This window comes from Arachis stenosperma, chromosome 6, assembly GCF_014773155.1.
Source record: "Arachis stenosperma cultivar V10309 chromosome 6, arast.V10309.gnm1.PFL2, whole genome shotgun sequence".
NCBI classification, from domain to species: Eukaryota; Viridiplantae; Streptophyta; class Magnoliopsida; order Fabales; family Fabaceae; genus Arachis; species Arachis stenosperma.
The window spans coordinates 72,923,586-72,940,475 of record NC_080382.1 but is presented as its reverse complement, the minus strand read 5'-3'; the positions used below and the strand labels follow the sequence as shown (position 1 = coordinate 72,940,475).

At 39.4% G+C, this 16,890-nt stretch overlaps 1 non-coding gene across 1 annotated transcript; it reads left to right on the top strand.

Annotated features, from left to right (window-relative positions):
* Window positions 1-1,038: 1,038 nt before the first annotated feature.
* LOC130938507 (small nucleolar RNA R71) lies at window positions 1,039-1,140 on the top strand. Its single transcript, XR_009069672.1, has one exon. It is a non-coding gene; the product is annotated as a small nucleolar RNA R71 (small nucleolar RNA).
* The last annotated feature ends 15,750 nt before the right edge of the window (window positions 1,141-16,890 follow it).

Genomic DNA, 16,890 nt, shown 5'->3' with positions numbered 1-16,890 from the left:
CAAGTCTCATTACCAAACAACTTGGCATTCAGCTTCATGATAGCTCCTAAATATTGAGCAACTTGCTCTCCAGTCACATCTTCATCTTCCTCAGAGGAAGAATAGTCTTCAGAGCTCATGAATGGCAGAAGGAGATTTAATGGAATCTCTATGGTCTCTATATGAGCCTCAGATTCCTTGGATCCTTAATAGGAAACTCCTTATTGCTTGAGAGACGTCCCAGGAGGTCTTCCTCACTAGGATTTTGTCCTTCTCCTCCCTTGTGCATTCGGCCATATTGATCACATCAATGGCCTTGCACTCTCCTTTTGGATTCTCTTCTGTATTGCTTGGGGAAATACTGGGAGGAGTTTCAATGACTTTTCTTACTCAGCTGGCCCACTGTGCCTTCAGATTCTGATGGAGGATCTTGTTTCACTCATGAAACTGAAAGTGGCTTTTGACAGATCATAGACTAGATTGGCTAAATTAGAAGTGTTTTGTTCAGAATTCTCTGTCTGTTGCTGAGAAGATGATGGAAAAGGCTTGCTATTGCTCAGCCTATTGCGTCCACCATTGTTGAAGCCTTGTTGAAGCTTTTGTTGATCCTTCCATGAGAAATTTGGATGATTTCTCCATGATGAATTATAGGTGTTTCCATAAGGTTCACCCATGTAATTAACCTCTGCCATTGCAGCGTTCTCAGGATCATAAGCTTCTTCAGAAGCTGCCTCTTTAGTACTGTTGGATGCATTTTGCCATCCATTCAGACTTTGAGAGATCATGTTGACTTGCTGAGTCAATACTTTGTTCTGAGCCAATATGGTATTCAGAGCATCAATTTCAAGAACTTCCTTCCTCTGAGGTGTCCCATTATTCACGGAATTCCTCTCAGAAGTGTACATGAATTGGTTATTTGCAACCATGTCGATGAGTTCTTGAGCCTCTTCAGGCGTTTTCTTTAGGTGAATAGATCCACCTGCAGAATGGTCCAATGATATTTTCGAAAACTCAGATAGACCATAATAGAATATATCTAATATGGTCCATTCTGAAAACATGTCAGATGGACACCTTTTGGTCAACTGCTTGTATCTTTCCCAAGCTTCATAGAGGGATTCACCATCTTTTGTTTAAAGTCTGAACATCCACTTTAAGCTTGCTCAGCTTTTGAGGAAAGAATTTATCCAAGAAAGCCGTGACCAGCTTATCCCAGGAGTCCAGGCTATCCTTAGGTTTGTGAATCCAACCATATTCTAGCTCTGTCTCTTACAGCAAAAGGGAAAAGCATGAGTCTGTAGACTTCAGGATCAACTCCATTCGTCTTAACAGTCTCACAAATCTGCAAGAACTCAGTTAAAAACTGGTAAGGATCTTCAGATGGAAGTCCATAAAACTTGCAGTTCTGTTGCATTAAAGCAACTAGTTGAGGTTTAAGCTCAAAATTATTGGCTCCAATAGCAGGAATGGAGATGTTCTTCCATCAAATTTGGACGTTGGTTTTGTGAAGTCACCAAGCATTCTCCTGCATTATTGTTGGGTTCGGCTGCCATCCTTCTCTTGTTCTAATATTTCTGAAAGGTTACCTTTAAATTGTTGTAATTTAGCTTCTCTTAGTTCCTCTTCAGAGTCCATTCAGGTTCGGGATCAATTCAACAAGAGTGCCTTTTCCTTGTTCCTGCTTATATGAAAGAGAAGAAAACAAGAAAAGAAGAGGAATCCTCTATGTCACAGTATAGAGATTCCTTTAGTTAGTAGAAGAAGAAAGGGGGGAAGAGTGAAGAAGAATGGGTTCGGATTTTAGATGAAGAGAGGTGAAGAGAAGTGTTAGTTAAATAATAATTAAATAGAATAAGAAAAGAGAGGGAGAATTTCGAAAATAATTTTGAAAAAGAGGTTAGTATTTTCGAAAATTAAGATAAGATAAGATTAAATTAAATTAAAACAAAAAAAGAATTTTGAAAGAGATGAGATATTTTCGAAATTTAGAGAGGGAAAAGTAGTTAGGTGGTTTTGAAAAAGATAAGAAACAAACAAAAAGTCAAATAGTTAGTTGAAAAAGATATTAAAATCACATTTGAGAAGATAAGAAGTTAGATAAGATATTTTGAAATCAAATTTTTGAAAAAGATAAAATTTTGAAAAAAAAGATATGATAAAAAGATAAGATAAGAAAATAAGATAGAAAAGGTGTGTTTGAAAAAGATTTAATTTTTTAAATTTAGAATTACTTACTTCACTAACAAGAAACTACAAGATAAGATTCTAGAACTTATAGATTGAACCTTTCTTAATAAGAAAGTAACAAACTTCAAATTTTTGAATCAATCACATTAATTGTTAGTGAATTTTCGAAAATATGATATAAAGATAAGAAAAAGATTTTGAAAATATTTTGAAAAGATTTTTGAAATTTTCGAAAAAAATAGAAAAAAATGAAAAAGATGTGATTTTTGAAAAAGATTTTGAAAAGATAAGATTTTTAAAATTGAAAATTTGACTTGACTTATAAGAAACAACTAATTTTAAAAAATTTTTGACCAAGTCAACCCAAAATTTCGAAAATTTGGAGGGAAATAAGGAAAAGATATTTTTTTTATTTTTGAATTTTTAATGAGGAGAGAAAAAAACACAAACATGACCCAAAACATAAAAATTTTGGATCAAAACACAAGATGCATGCAAGAACACTATGAATGTCAAGAGGAACACCAAGAACACTTTGAAGATCATGATGAACATCAAGAACATAATTTTGAAAAATTTTTGATGCAAAGAAAACATGCAAGACACCAAACTTAGAAATCTTTAATGCATGGATTCTAACAAACGAAAAATGCATATGAAAAATAACAAAAGATGCAAAACAAGAAAACATCAAGATCAAACAAGAAGACTTACCAAGAACAACTTGAAGATCATGAAGAACACTATGAATGCATGGAATTTTCGAAAATATGCAAGAAAAAAAAATTTAAGGCATGCAATTGACACCAAACTTAAAAATTGACTCAAGACTCAAACAAGAAACATAAAATATTTTTAATTTTTATGATTTTCTAATTTTTTTTGGATTTTTATTAATTTTTTCGAAAATAAAGTTTGGAAAAACGAAAAAGAAAAGAAAAATTTTGAAAAAGATTTTTGAAAAATTTTTGAAAAGAAAATTACCTAATCTGAGCAACAAGATGAACCGTCAGTTGTCCATACTCGAACAATCCCCGGCAACGGCGCCAAAAACTTGGTGGACAAAATTGTGATCCTCAAAGTTGGTCTCTTTGTACTTGTATGAAATTTAAATATTGGCTCTATCAAAAATACCCCAAAGAGATCATGGTATGATGAATTGGGATCTTCATAATCCCTGGTAATGGCACGTGTGATCACAACTCCGTTCAACTTAACCAGCAAGTGTACTGGGTCATCCAAGTAATACCTTACATGAGTAAGGGTCGATCCCACAGAGATTGTTGGTATGAAGCAAGCTATGGTCACCTTGTAAATCTCAGTAGGCAGATTAAATGGTTTATGATAAGTTCAAAAATAAATAATAAACAGAAAATAAAATAGTAAATAGTTACTCATATAATTCCATGGTGGGAATTTCAGATAGGCATATGGAGATGCTGTGCTCCTCTCGAATCTCTACTTTCTTATTACATTCATCCAATTCTTCTTACTCCTTTCCATGGCAAGCTGTATGTAGGGCATCACCGTTGTCAATGGCTACATCCCATCCTCTCAGTGAAAATGGTCATATGCTCTGTCACAGCACGGCTAATCATCTGTCGGTTCTCAATCAGGTTGGAATAGAATCCCTTGATTCTTTTGCGTTTGTCACTAACGCCCAGCCTTCAGGAGTTTGAAGCTCGTCACAGTCATTCAATCCCGGAATCCTACTCGGAATACCACAGACAAGGTTAGACTTTCCGGATTCCCACGAATGCCGCCATCTATCTAGCTTATACCATGAAGATTCTGTTGGGGAATCTAAGAGATATGCGCCCGGCCTAAAGTAGAACGGAAGTGGTTGTCAGTCACGCGTGTCCATAGGTGAGAATGATGATGAGTGTCACGGATCATCACATTCATCAAGTTGAAGTACAACGTATATCTTGGAATAAGAATAAAAGAGAATTGAATAGAAAATAATAGTAATTGTATTGAAACTTGAGGTACAGCAGAGCTCCACACCCTTAATCTATGGTGTGTAGAAACTCCACCATTGAAAATACATAAGTGAAAGGTTCAGGCATGGCCGAATGGCCAGCCCCCCAAAACGTGATCAATAGCCTCCTAAGATAAAGAATAATACAAAACTGAGACCAAAGATCAAACGTGGTCAAAAGACAACTAATACACTAGTAAAAAGTCTTATTTATACTAAACTAGCTACTAGGGTTTACAGAGGTAAGTAATTGATGCATAAATTCACTTCCGGGGCCCACTTGGTGTGTGTTTGGGCTGAGCTTGATCTATCCACGAGCTGAGGCTTTCTTTGGAGTTGAACGCCGAGTTATAGCGTGTTTCTGGCGTTCAACTCTGGGTCGTGACGTGTGTCTGGCGTTTGACTCCAGACAGCAGCATGTATTTGGCGTTGAGCGCCACTTTACATCGTCAATTCCCGAATAAAGTATAGACTATTATATATTGCTGGAAAGCTCCAGATGTCTACTTTCGAACGCCATTTAGGGCGCGCTATTTGGAGTTCTGTAGCTCCAGAAAATTCATTTTGAGTGCAGGGAGGTCAGATTCCAACAGCATCAGCAGACCTTTTGTCAGCCTTTTTCAGAGTTTTGCTCAAGTCCCTCAATTTCAGCCAGAAATTACCTGAAATTATAGAAAAACACACAAACTCATAGTAAAGTCCAGAAATGTGAATTTAACATAAAAACTAATGAAAACATCCCTAAAAGTAGCTTGAACTTACTAAAAACTACCTAAAAACAATGCCAAAAAGCGTATAAATTATCCGCTCATCAGATCGACCCTTACTCGCGTAAGGTTTTATTACTTGGACGACCCAGTGCACTTGCTGGTTAGTTGTGCAAAGTTGCAAAAGTATGATTGCAATTTCGTGCACCAAGTTTTTGGCACCGTTGCCGGGTATTGTTCGAGTTTGGACAATTGACGATTCATCTTGTTGCTTAGATTAGGTAACCTTCTTTCTTGTTTCAACCTTTATTTTCTTTTCAAAAATTTTTCGAAAAAAAAATTTAATAAAATCTTAAATCCAAAAAAAAATTTGTGTTTCTTGTTTGAGTCTAGTGTCAAATTTTAAGTTTGGTGTCAACTACATGTTTTTAAAGTTTCTTAAATTTTCAAAAATTCATCATGTGTTCTTTCTTGATCTTCAAGTTGTTCATGATGATTTTCTTTGTTTAATCTTATGATTTTTTTGTTTTGAGTCTTTTCTTGTTTTTCTTGTGCATTTTCGAATTCATAGTGTCTAAACATTAAAAATTTCTAAGTTTGGTGTCTTGCATGTTTTTCTTTTCTTAAAAATTTTCAAAAAAATGTTCATGATGTTCATCATGATCTTCAAAGTACTCTTAATGTTCATCTTGACATTCAAAGTGTTCTTGCATGCATTATTGGTTTTGATCTTAAATTTTTATGTTTTGATTCATTTTGTTATTTTTCTCTCTCCTCATTAAAAATTCAAAAATAAAAAATATCTTTTCCTTTTTCTTCTCATAATTTTTGAAATTTTGAGTTGACTTAGTCAAAAATTTTTTAAAAATTTAGTTGTTTCATGTTAGTCAAGTCAAAATTTCAAATCAAAATATATATATTTTCAGTAAATAATACAGAGAAATGAAGGATCAGAATATAAAGCAGAGAAAACACAGAGAAAAAGAGCTCACTGGCGTTAAAACGCTAGTAAAGAGGCATTTTGGGCGTTAAACGCCAGAATGGCTATCATTCTGGGCATTTAACGCCAATAAAGGTATCATTCTGGGCGTTAAACGCTAGAATAGGCAGCATTCTGGGCGTTTAGAAAAATGCCCAGTAAAAAAGGATTCCTGGCGTTTAACGCCAGCCAGGGTATCTGGCTGGGCATTAAATGCCTAAAGAGGAAGTCAAGTGGGCGTTAAACACCAGAATGGATAGCATTCTGAGCGTTTAACGCCAGGATGACACATGGGTGGTAATTTTGTTTCCAATTGAAATTTTCTTCAATTTTTCATGTTTTAATTCATAACTTTTTGCATCAAACATATTTTAAACATTCATCTTTCAATTTTTTTATGTTTTTGAAAATTTTCAAACTAATTTTTCAAAAATCTTTTTCTTAACCTTATCTCATATTTTTGAAAATTCTTGCTAACAATTAATGTTTTGGTTCAAAAATTTTAATTTTGTTACTTTCTTATTAAGAAAGGTTCAATCTTTAAATTCTAGAATCATATCTTTTAGTTTCTTCTTAGTCAAGTCATCAACTTTAATTTTAAAAATCAAATCATTTTTATTTCTCTTTCAACTCTTTTTCAAAATAAATTTCAATCATATCATTTTAAATTTTTACTTTCAAAATCTTTTTCTAACTCCTTATCTTTTCAAAATTATTTTCAAATATTTTCAACTAACCACTTGACTTGTTTGTTTTAATTTTAAAATGTTTACTATTTTTTATCTTTTTCAAAACCACCTAACTACTTTTCCACTTCTAATTTTTGAAAATCACTAACCACTTTTTCGAAAATCTTTTTAATTAACTAATTATTTTAAAATTTGAATACTCTATCTCTCATCTCTTTCTATTTATTCTATGTAATCACTAACACTTCTCTTTTACTCATAATTCAAACCCCTATCTCTTCTCTCTGTTCGAATTACTCATCTCCTCTCTCTATCTCATTCCTTTATTCATCTGTTCTTTTGACACCTCAAGGAATCTCTATACTGTGACATAGAGAATTCCACTATTCTCTTTGTTCTCTTCTTTTTTCATGAGTAGGAATAAGGATAAGGACATTCTTGTTGAGGCTGATCCTGAACTTGAAAGGACTTTGAAGAGGAAGCTAAGAGAAGCTAAAGCACAACACTCCGGAGAGGACCTTACAGAAAATTTCGAAAAAGAAGCAGACATGGCAGCTGAACCGAACAACAATGCTAGAGATGCATGGAAGATGCTTGGTGACTATACTGCACCAAATTCCAACTTCTATGGAAGAAGCATCTCAATTCCTGCCATTGGAGCAAACAACTTTGAGCTTAAGTCTCAATTAGTTTCTCTAATGCAGCAGATTGTAAGTTTCATGGACTTCCATCAGAAGATCCTTATCAGTTCTTTGCTAAATTCTTGCAGATCTGTGATACTGTTAAGACCAATGGGATTGATCCCGAGGTCTACAGACTTATGCTTTTCCCCTTTGTTGTAAAAGACAGAGCTAGGATATGGTTGGACTCACAACCTAGAGAAAGCCTGAACTCGTGGGACAAGTTGGTCAGTGCTTTCTTGACCAAATTCTTTCCACCTCAAAAGATGAGCATGCTTATAGTGAAAGTCCAAACCTTCATACAGAAGGAAGGTGAATCTCTCTATGAAGCTTGAGAAAGATACAAACAATTAACCAAAAAGTGTCCTTCTGGCATGCTTCCTGAATGGAGCATCATATGTATATTCTATGATGGTCTGTCTGAATTGTTCAAGATGTCATTGGACTATCCTGCTGGTGGATCTCTTCATCTAAAAACACCTGCAGAAGCCCAGGAACTCATTGAGATGGTTGCAAATAACCACTTCATGTACACCTCTGAAAGAAATCCTATGAATAATGGGTGACTCAGGAGAAACGAGTTCTTGAAATTGATACTCTAAATGCCATATTGGCTCAGAACAAAATATTCACTCAGCAAGTCAATATGATTTTTCAAAATCTGACTGGATTGCAAGCTGTATCCGGCAGTACTAAAGAAGCCTCCTCTGAAGGAGAAGCTTATGACCCTGAGAATCCTACAATGTAAGAGGTGAATTATATGGGAGAACCCTATGGAAACACCTATAATCCTTCATGGAGAAATCATCCAAATTTCTCATTGAAGGATCAACAGAAGCCTCAATAAAGCTTCAATAATAATAATGGTGGGAGAAATAGGTTTGGCAATAGCAAGCCTTTTCCATCATCTTCTCAGCAACAGACAAAGAATTCTGAGCAGAGTCCCTCTGGCTTAGCAAACACAGTCTCTGATCTATCTAAGGCCACTCTCAGTTTCATGACTGAGACAAGGTCCTCCATCAGAAATTTGGAGGCACAAGTGGGTCAGCTAAGTAAAAAAGTTACTGAAACTCCTCGTAGTACTCTGGTGCACGAAATTGCAATCACACTTTTGCAATCCCGCACAACTGACCAGCAAGTGCACTGGGTCGTCCAAGTAATACCTTGTGTGAGCAAGGGTCGATCCCACGGAGATTGTCGGCTTGAAGCAAGCTATGGTTATCTTGTAAATCTTAGTCAGGATATCAGAAATTATCAGGATTGATTGTAAAAAGCAAAAGAACATGAAATTGTTACTTGTTTTGCAGTAATGGAGAATAGGCTGAGGTTTGGAGATGCTCCATCTTCTGAATCTCTGCTTTCCTACTGTCTTCTTCATCAAACACGCAAGGCTCCTTCCATGGCAAGCTGTATGTAGGGTTTCACCGTTGTCAATGGCTACCTCCCATCCTCTCATTGGAAATGTTCAACGCACCCTGTCACGGCACGGCTATCCATCTGTCGGTTCTCAATCAGGCCAGAATAGAATCCAGTGATTCTTTTGCGTCTGTCACTAACGCCCCGCCTTCAGGAGTTTGAAGCACGTCACAGTCATTCAATCATTGAATCCTACTCAGGAGTTTGAGCAATGAAGTAATTTCGTGTAGAGACCTTTTCTGGAGTTAAACGCCAGCTTTCATGCCAGTTTGGGCGTTTAACTCCAAGTTTTATGCCAGTTCCGGCGTTTAACGCTGGGATTTCTGAGGCCGGATTGCTACGCCGGTTTGGGCCATCAAATCTTGGGCAAAGTATGGACTATCATATATTGCTGGAAAGCCCAGGATGTCTACTTTCCAATGCCGTTGAGAGCGCGCCAATTGGGCTTCGGTTGCTCCAGAAAATCCACTTCGAGTGCAGGGAGGTCAGAATCCAACAGCATCAGCAGCCCTTTTTGGTCTCTGGATCAGATTTTTGCTCAGAACCTTCAATTTCAGTCAGAAAATACCTGAAATCACAGAAAAACACACAAACTCATAGTAAAGTCCAGAAAAGTGAATTTTAACTAAAAACTAATAAAAATATACTAAAAACTAACTAAATCATACTAAAAACATACTAAAAACAATGCCAAAAAGCGTACAAATTATCCGCTCATCACAACACCAAACTTAAATTGTTGCTTGTCCCCAAGCAACTGAAAATCAAAATAGGATAAAAAGAAGAGAATATACTATAGACTCCAAAATATCAAAGAAACATAGTTCCAATTAGATGAGCGGGACTAGTAGCTTTTTGCCTCCGAACAGTTTTGGCATCTCACTCTATCCTTTGAAGTTCAGAATGATTGGCATCTATGAGAACTCAGAACTCAGATAGTGTTATTGATTCTCCTAGTTAAGTGTAATAATTCTTGAACATAGCTAGTGTATGAGTCTTGGCTGTGGCCCAAAGCACTCTGTCTTCCAGTATTACCACCGGATACATACATGCCACAGACACATAATTGGGTGAACCTTTTTAGATTGTGACTCAGCTTTGCTAAAGTCCCCAATTAGAGGTGTCCAGGGTTTCTTAAGCACACTCTTTTTGCTTTGGTTCACAACTTTATTTCTTTCTTTTTCTTTTTCTTTTTCTTTTCTTTCTTTTTTTTTTTGAAAATTTTTTTTTTCACTGCTTTTTCTTGCTTCAAGAATCAATTTTGATGATTTTTCAGATCCTCAATAACAGTTCTCTTTCTCCTCATTCTTTCAAGAGCCAACACTTTTAACATTCTTAAAACAACAAATTCAAAAGACATATGCACTGTTCAAGCATTCATTCAGAAAACAAAAAGTATTGTCACCACATCAAGCTAATTCAACTAGTTTCAAGGATAAATTTCGAAATCCTGTACTTCTTGTTCTTTTGTGATTAAAGCATTTTTCATTTAAGAGAGGTGATGGATTCATAGGACATTCATAACTTTAAGGCATAAATTTTATTAATTATGAACTAAGGACAAGACTCAAATATAGATATAAGATGAGACTAAAATAAAAATAGAAAGCAAAAGAAAAACGCAAAAAAAATTAGACTCCCAATGATAGAGGTCTTCACAGAGTTAGGACTCAACAACCTTGATTTTGAGAAGTGGATGCTCCCTCAGCTTGAGAGGAGAGCTTTTGGCGCTTCATCTCTTGGATTTCACGCCCCTGCTTCTCTTGTTCCTTCAGCAATTTGCAGAGCATGCAGTTCTGATTCTGCTGTTCTTCCTTAAGTTGCTCCATAGTCTCTTGCAACTTGGTGATAGATGCTTCCAGGCTGGCCCAGTAGCCAATTTCAGGAAATTCAGGGAGGAACTCATGCGCCCTCCTTTTGATAGAGTTGTCTTGCACTTGTCCTTCCATTGACTTCTTGGTGATTGGGTGTTCAATGGGTATGAATTCATCTACCCCCATCTTCACCCAGCCTCTTTACAGAGCAAGGAAATCAAGCTTGGGTAAGCCAGTTTGGCTTCAGTGGAATTTTTATTTGCAATTGTGTAAATCTCACAAGCAATCACATGATGGACCTCCACTTCTTTTCCAAGCATAATGCAATGAATCATCACTGCTCTTGATGGTGACCTCAGAACGGTTGCTAGTGGGCAATATGGAGCGCCTAATGAAGTCTAGCCAACCTCTTGCAATTGGCTTGAGGTCTCCCCTCTTGAGTTGGTTTGGGACACCCTTTGAATTGGTTATCCATTTAGTCCCAGGGAGACATATGTCTTCTAGAACTTGATCCAACCCCTTATCTACTCTCACCATCCTCCTATTAAAGGAGTCAGGATCATCTTGCAGTTGAGGCAATTTAAAGATTTCTCTTATTTTGTCCAGATGGAAGTACATAACTTTCCCTCTGACCATGGTTCTGTAGGTATGGTAAGCGGTTCCAGTCATTCTCTGCTTATCTGTCAGCCACAGATTTGAGTAGAATTCCTGAACCATGTTCCTTCCAACCTTTGTCTCAGGATTGGTTAGAACTTCCCATCCTCTGTTTCGAATTTGCTCTTGGATCCCCGGATATTCATCTTCTTTCAGATCAAATTTAACTTCCGGGATCACTGACCTCAGACCCATTATTTTGTGATAATGGTCTTCATGTTCCTTGGTTAAGAACTTCTCTTGATTCCAAAGATTCTTTGGATTATTCTCTTTCTTGCCTCTTAAATTGGTTTGTTTTCCCTTAGGAGCCATGATATTGATGAATCTTGGCTTAGTGATCACGGAAAAGCACACCAAACTTAGAGGTTTGCTTGTCCTCAAGCAAAAAAAAAGAGATAAGAGAGGGGGAGGAAGAGGAAATTCGAATGGTGTGGTTGGAAGAGGGGGAACAAACGTGTATTTATAAGCTGGGGAGGGGAGTTTTCGAAAAAAAAGAATTTGAAAGGAAATTTGAGAAGATATGAAAAGAAATTGAGAAAAGGGTGAAATTTTTGAACAATGTTTGTAATTGATTTGAAATAAATTTGAAAAATGGTTTTGATTTTTGAAGATTTGAAAGTGAATGATGAATGATTGAAGTGTGATTTTGTAGAAAAGTGTGGGTAAGAAAAGGAAAGTTTGAAAAAATTTGATTTGAAAACAAAATTGTGGTCCCCCCCACCTTGCTGGCGTTAAACGCCCAGAATGGCACCCATTCTGGCGTTTAACGCCCATTTGTTGCCCCTTTTGGGCGTTTAACGCCCAGCCAGGTGCCCTGGCTGGCGTTAAACGCCAGAAATCCTTTGTCACTGGGCGTTTTTTCAAAACGCCCAAGATGCTGCACACCTGGTGTTAAACGCCCAGAATGGTGCCCATTCTGGCGTTTAACGCCCAAAATGGCACCATTCCTGGCGTTAAACGCCCAGAATGGTACCTGTTCCGGGGGTTACCTGAAACGTGCAGCTCGGTCGTCTGGAGAGGCCCGAGGTGGGGGTCAGGGACCCGAGCTTGATATGTAGAGTGGTTGGTGGTTGTACCTGCAATGACACTCCGATGCTTAAGTTAGCAAGGGTCCAAGCAGATATGTGTAGAATGTGGAATGTGTGTCATACCTGGGTGCTCCAGTGTATTTATAGTAGTTGGCCGTGATCTTCCCTGGATAAGATATTCTTATCTTATCTTATCTTTCGGGAGTTTTATCCCTATCTTTGTGGAACCGCCTTTGCTAGGCCTTTTCGGCCTTTAGGTTTTGGGCTGCGTTCCTTTTGATGGGCCTTCCTTGCTTTGTTGTCCGAGGTCCGACCTCTAGGCGTGGGCCTTTAGGACGAGGTCGGACTTTTCATAGAATTGCCGAGTTGGAGGAGCCCGGTCAGGGTATGAACAGTGCCCCTGCCCGAGTTCGTCCTTTTTTTTTTTTTTTGGAGGTCGAGCTCGGGCATAGTAGTTTTTCAAAATTCAAAAATGGCCGTTTCTGCATTTATTGCATTTTACCGTTTCTCCTCGATTTCCGTTCGGGCTCTGTGAAGGCATTATTTATTTGCTCCCTTCCTTTTTCTTCGTTTATTCTGCTCCTTTCCTGTTTTTCTAAGTTTCGCCATCTCCTTTTTCGAGCACTGCTTCTCTTTCTTTGTTTCTTCTTTCCCCGAATCTTTCCGTGTGTCTTTCCGGGGTTTCCTCTGCGCCGCCGCTTCGTTCTCCTTGCTTCGGAGCTCTTCGCCTTCGTTTTCTTTTCTTCCAGGTTTGTTCTTCTGTTTCTATTTTCTTGTGATCATATGCTTCTGTTCTTCGTGTGGCTCTTTGTTTGTTTCTTTTTTTTTATGCCTGGGTTGCCCCGAAAAGAGGCGCCGCCATTGCTTTGTTTGTATATGGGGGGGGGGCTCTTTTTGTTTTTCTGGTACTTTGTTCCGGGTTGCCGCATTTTCTTTTGGGTTTTTGTTTCTTGCTTGGCTGAACAGGTTTTCGCTGTCTGCTTTATGTGATTTTTGCTTGCTGTTGTATTTCTTCTTTGTAGGTAAGAGTTTTATGTCTCGAAAGGTTCTTCAAGCGATGTCGACCAAGATTCCAAGTGGTCTTGGTTGGGTAGACCCTCTTCCTCTAAAAGTCCCTTCTGTGGTAGATTCTGAATATTTGGCTAGGTTCTGTAGGCACTGTAGCATATGTGAGAATAGAGAGTCTGAGAGGGATTATGAACTAGTAGCCCCGGATTCCGAGGAGAGAGTTTGCTTCCCGCCCTTAGATAGTTCCGAGAAGCTCTTCTTTTATGCTTATGATTGTTTTTTCTCTAAGCTGAGTGTCCGACTTCCTTTTACCGACCTGGAGTCCGAGGTGTTGTGGTCTTGTAACCTTGCCCCTACGCAGCTCCATCCAAATTCTTGGGCGTTTTTAAAGCTGTTTCAACTTTTGTGTCAGTTTTTGGGCGTCGCTCCCTCTATTTCTCTTTTTTCCTACTTGTTTGTGTTGACGAAGCCGGGGTCGGGTGGAGGTAAGGTGTCTTGGGTCTCTTTTAGGGCTAACCAGGGGAGGAAGTTTGTACCCTTTATGATGAGTCCTTTCATGATTTCAAGAACTTTTATTTCAAGGTCCGGGCTACTGGAGACGTCCGACCTTTCTTTCTGGATGAGAGTGGGGAGCCTTCTTTTCCTCTTTGTTGGCAGGAGAATGTAGTGTCTGCTAAGTATACTTTTGAGAGTCTAGATGAGGTTGAGCAGGCTTTTGTTGGTGTGGTGAGCAGTTTATGGGGTCGGGCACCTCACTTGGATACGAAGAAAATGTTGGGAGATCCAAGCCTTCTCCGTTCCGAGTTAGGTAGTTTCCCGACCTCTCCGAGATTCTTCTTTTTTAGTATTTTGGTTTTGCTTGTTTTTGGTGGAATTTCTGTTGTGGTAATCCTTTTCTTTTTATTTCTGCAGAGATGTCTTCTCAGGCGGATTCCATGAAGTTCCTTCGTCGGACGAAGAAGTCTGTGGCTGCTCGAAATATCGAGGCTGGGGAGGCTTCTGCCCGATCTTCTCCGCAGAAGACTACCGTGGGTGTTCAGACTCGGTCGAAGACTATTCCGACTCCCCAGTTCCGAGCTATAAGTCAAGACCCTCCGACCTCCGGGCCTGCTACCTTCTCCTCCCCCGTTCTCGGGTCCTCCTTCCAAGAAGCAGAAGACCTCTCAAGAGCTTGCGGGTTTTAACGATAAGGATTTCGATGCTCTTGGTTGGATTGAACAGCATATTCTCCCTCAGACTTTTATTTCTACTGATGACGTGTCTATGGAGCACCATTTTCAGTATATGGCGCAGAGTTGTGTTCGGATGGCCAGTCTTCATGCTGCTATTGCCCGGGAGTTCAAGAAATCCCCCATTGGTGCGACCAGCTCCCGACTTGAGAAGGCTCAGTCTGAGTTTGAGAGGATTAGTGAGCTGAAGGCTGCTAGGATTACTGAGCTGGAGGCCTCTTTGGAGAAAGAGAAAGCTAAAGCTACCGCGGCTGTGGCGGCAGCAAAAGCATCTGAGGAGATGGCGAAGGCGGCGACGGAGAATTATACTCGGGTATACACCGAGCTTGTGGAGACAAAGGAGAAGTTGCAGTCTGCTCAGGATGATTTTTACGAGCTAGAAGGGCATGTGGCTAAGGGTATGGATGCTATGTATGAAAATTTGAAAGCTCAGGTCCGGGTTCTTGCTCCTGACCTGGATCTGAGTTTATTCAGTACGGATAACGTTGTTGTAGAGGGAAATATTGTTCTTGCTCCCAACGAGGATGAGGCTCTGGTGTCCGACCCCAAAGTTCCGGTGTCCGACCCCAAAGTTCCGGTCGTGAACCCGACTTTGTCTTTGGCCGAGGAGGAATCTGGTGTGGAGGTTTTGAACCGAGATGACGGTGCCGTCAATGCTGTCCCGATTTCAATGTTTCCTCCGCAGCCTTCTACCGATGTGGAGTCCGGGAAGGGTCTTGGTTCCCTGTAATCTTTTTATCTTTTGGTTGTTTGCCCGGCCTGTGGGCTCTTTTTTAGATGCTTTGAACACCTTTTTGCTATTTAGCTACTTGTAGTAACTTTCTTTAGCTTTATTTTGCGGTGTTTGGTTTGCGTTTTGACTTTTAGCTCCGCATTATGCTTTTTAGTTGTTTTTGGGTAACAACCTTTTAGCTAGCGCTTTTTTCCTTTTGATTTCATTTTTTTCGCTTGTACTTTTAGTTGCCTTTGTATAGCAACTTTTTAGTAAGCGTTTTCGAAATCTTTGTTTTCTCTTTTTGATTTCGTTTTTTTCGCTTGTACTTTTTAGTTGTTTTTGCATAGCAACTTTTTAGTAAGCGTTTTCGAAATCTTTGTTTTCTCTTTTTGATTTCGTTTTTTCGCTTGTACTTTTTAGTTGTTTTGCATAGCAACTTTTTAGTAAGCGTTTTCGAAATCTTTGTTTTCGCCGTTTTAAGGCTTCTTTTTCGGATCTGGGCTTTTCTCGGGCTCGGTTGGGTCGGTCGAGTACTTCCCTTTGTTGGGTCCGACCTTGTCGTTGGTCGGCCCTTTAAGTTATTTTTGTAATCTCTTTTGTTTGGCTTTTTGAGCCTTTTCAGAGTTGCTTTATAACTTCTCACATTAATTTGAACCTCGTCGCTTTATCTTGCCGACCTTGTATGGTCTCTTGGCAATGATTTTTTGCGTTTTGTCGAGCATAAATTAATGCGCCTTGGCGGGGTACTTTTTCAGGATTTGTTTCATCACGAGGAAGAACAAAGAAAATAGAAAAATTTGATTAGTTATTAAAAAGAAAGAATATTTACAGAGTGTTTACCCTTGACTAGGTCGGGTGCCTTACTTGACCGGGTGTCTCATTAAAAACCCTTGTAGGGAAAAAGAGTACACCTCGGGTCGAATTTTTCTAGCTGTAGTACCGTCTTAGATTACAGGCGTGCCAGGCCCTGGGCAGCTCATTGCCTTCTAGGTCGGATATCTTGTAATAGCCTGTTCCTAAAACTTCCGTTACTTTGTAGGGTCCTTTCCAATTTGCAGCTAGCTTTCCTTCTCCCGACTTTTGTGTTCCGATGTCATTTCGGATTAGAATTAGGTCGTGAGTGGAGAAGCTTCGTTTTATTACCTTCTGATTATATCTGAGGGCCGTTCGCCGTTTTAAGGCTTCTTCTCGGATCCGGGCCCTTTCTCGGACCTCGGGGAGGAGGTCGAGTTCTTCGTTTTGTGCCTGCGGGTTACCTTCTTCGTTGTAGAAGATGACTCTGGGTGACCCTTCATCTATTTCGGTAGGAATCATTGCCTCCATCCCGTAAGCTAGTCGGAATGGCGATTCTCCCCTTGTAGAGTGTGGAGTTGTCCGATACGCCCATAATACCTGGGGGAGCTCCTCGGCCCATGCTCCTTTGGCCTCTTGGAGTCTTCGTTTTAACCCGGCCAAGATGACTTTATTTGCGGCCTCTGCTTGTCCGTTGGCTTGTGGGTGCTCCACTGAGGTGAATTGCTGTTTGATTTTTAGTTCGGCTACCAAGTTCTGAAAACTTGTGTCCGTGAACTGTGTTCCATTGTCTGTTGTAATGGAGTAGGGGACTCCGAACCTTGTGACAATGTTTTTGTATAGGAATTTGCGGCTTTTCTGAGCCGTAATGGTGGCTAAGGGTTCGGCTTCGATCCACTTTGTGAAGTAGTCGACCCCTACTATGAGGTATTTGACTTGCCCCGGTCCTTGGGGGAACGGGCCGAGTAGGTCAAGTCCCCATTTTGCGAAGGGCCATGGTGCGGTGACGCTGATAAGGTCTTCGGGTGGTGC